The sequence below is a fragment of the Macaca nemestrina genome, chromosome 4, assembly GCF_043159975.1.
Source record: "Macaca nemestrina isolate mMacNem1 chromosome 4, mMacNem.hap1, whole genome shotgun sequence".
Lineage (NCBI taxonomy): Eukaryota > Metazoa > Chordata > Mammalia > Primates > Cercopithecidae > Macaca > Macaca nemestrina.
Genome location: NC_092128.1, coordinates 22,659,896 through 22,662,895, shown reverse-complemented (window position 1 = coordinate 22,662,895; position 3,000 = coordinate 22,659,896).

Sequence of the window (3,000 nt, the reverse complement as noted above, 5' to 3'; positions counted from 1 at the left end):
TGAATTAACATTAATCATCTTTTGCTAACATTTCTAATATTCATTTTTTAAAAAAAAAAGCAGAGAGGACAGACTATACTTTCCTCGCTCAAAATGATGAGTCAGATTTTCAACCGTTGTGCTTATTTATATCATTACTTCTGTTGGTTTGTGTAGATATAAAGCAATGCTGCTATGCTGCTACCTGTGTTGTCAGAGGTAAAACAGATCTATAACTTAGATCCATTAACTTATTAAGAGGACTGTTGTGGAAATAGACTTTCCTATATACAGAGAGAGACCGGGGGGCATATACAAACTCTATTATAGTAGCTTCTGCAAGGCTGCTGAGGAAAACAAACAAACAAACAAACAAACAAAAAACATGCATGAAGGACAAGGCCAGGAAAAGGAACACCAAGGTGTTAGCTGGGATTTTGAATCCAAACTGCAATGTGAATAGTGATTATTGCTGGATTGCAAAGTGGATGCTTTAATCCAGGCTAGAGACATACTCATGTTCTCCAAACATGTAAGCATTGCCCCTTTCATCCTAAGTGCACCCAGGAATTTTATCCCTCTGTGGGAGAGCAAGTTAGTTGATAAGAGGTAAAAATAAGAATCATTGACGTCAAAATCTAGAGTTCCGCTAATCTGGGTAGAATGCCTTCAAGAGGAATTTTCTTCCAAGTGTGGCTTCAAAGAAAACTTGCCAAGAAGAGAGAGCACACCCAGTCAGGCTCATTGTAGAGAGAGTTCTATACTCAGGCACAGCCAGCCAACAAATTGTTCTTTCCCTTGACCCTTTCCTTCTTCCCTCTACCACTTCTTAGTAGAGGATTGAGGACTGGGTATATGGTGAAAACTCCACCTATGCTTTCTCAATGTCAAAGTAGATTTTCTGTTTGGAAAACTTGGTGGAAGAGGCATCAAATCAATTATTGGTGTCTTGCAAATGAGTGATCTGATCAATAGAATTTTTTACTTTTATACTTGTCTTAGGACCCAGAAGATACTCATTTATTCATTCAACAAATCTTTGTATGCAAGCCCTACATACCAGAATAGGATTTGTGGTTGCAAAGATCACCAAGAAGCAGTTCTTGACAATGAAAAGCTCCTTTCCTCTTCAAGAGACACAGTATTAGAGGAAGAAATCAATCAACTGACTTGATCATAATGGGAGGAGAGAGAGAGAATACGTCATTTGCCATAGCTCTGAGATAGCTGTTCTCATTTCCCTGGAAAGCAAACACTTTAGGACTTCAAGCTTCCTGCTCTGAAAGACTGCATTGAATAAGTTCTGTTGACTCCTGTGTTTCCAAGATGCCTGATGCTTTTTGGCTTTGTTCTTTGTTTTCCAGAGCTGACCTTTTCTTAATGATATTTTACTGTAACCGAGGTTCATGTTGCATCAGATAGTATGATTTAGAAAAACAGAATCCCACAGGATCTTCTTGGTAATTTTTCAGTGGTTTATTAGAATTTTAAATACTTCAGAAAATGGACTTTAGAAAACCCACTTGAAAGAATTTGAAAGAGAAAAAATATTGACCTTTATAATAAATTGATACTGTTATAAAAATACACCCTAAGAACACTGGAAATGGTCCATTTAGAGTCGGACACTAGCAAAATAAGCTCTTTAATGTATCTCATAAATATATTTTAGATGCCTTTCAAATGGTGAGAGAGGAGTACAGGACAGCTTTTCATCCATAATCGCTATTTTTTCTCACCCCAGCTATCCATCCAATGTAATTTATACATGACATTTAGATAGAAGTGGGAAAGTTTCTATTTCCTGTTTTTAAACACGGGGCATGGACAGTATCAATTAGATTCTATTTGTTGTAATAACATTGATTCTAGTAGAGGTTACACATACATAAGAATTGTGTGATGTAATAAGAAAAGTAGTCAAACGTAGCTTGGAAAATGAAGGCCATCGTGATTACAGTTTTAACACAAAAATGTGTTGTCTTTTTGAATATAGAATGAAGGTTATGGTTTGAGATTAAACAGAGATCACTGTAAGAGTACTTAGGTATGGAAGAAGAATGAGTCTCCCTAAAAATGTTCTCTGCCTCGGCAGAAAATGTCTGGGAGAATTGCTTCTGCGATTCCTCTTTAGTTTGACCCTCTGAGTCCCTTGGTTTTGGCTTCAAGAGTGCGTACTAGCTAAGCGGAGTCAAGTTCATATTCTGAGTATAGATATCCTCTAAAATAGGGAAGATCCAAAGGATCAACAAGCAAGTAGGAATGGGGTATTAAGCAAAGAACAAAAGAGCCGGGGAAATAAATGTGTTGATCACAAGGCTGACAAGATCTCTTGAGTCAAATGTAAGTGTGTTAGAAAAGATAGTGTATTAGTCTGTTCTCATGCTGCTAATTAAGACATACCCAAGACTGGGTAATTTATAAAGGAAAGAGACTTAATTGACTCACAGTTCCACATGGCTGGAAAGGCCTCACCATCACGGCAGAAGATGAATGAGGAGCAAAGTCATGTCTTACATGCGGGCAGGCAACAGAGCTTGTGCGGAAGAACTCCCATTTATAAAACATCAGATCTCGTGAGACTTATTCACTACCATGAGAACACGATGGGGAAAACTGCCCCCATGATTCAATTATCTCCACCTGGCCCCACCCTCGACACATGGGGATTATTACAATTCAAGGTGAGATTTGAGTGGGGACACAGCCAAAGCATATCAGATAGAAAGCTATAAAAAATAAATCTCCAAATCATAACAGCTCAACACAATGAAGGATTGTGTTTTACTCACTTCACCAGTTGTAGCTGGTGGGAGTCAGGCATCACACAGCCACTCTTCACCCAGACACAAGGAAGCAAGAGCATCTCATTTTCTACCCCTCGCAGTCACCATGGCAGAGATGAAGAGAGCTGGAGAGCCGGTCATCTGCTCTTAAATACTTAGCTCAGGTGGAACACAAGTCTTTTCTGTCATTGTCCATTGGGCAGAGTTGTTTAATGGACCCATTTGCAAGGATGGG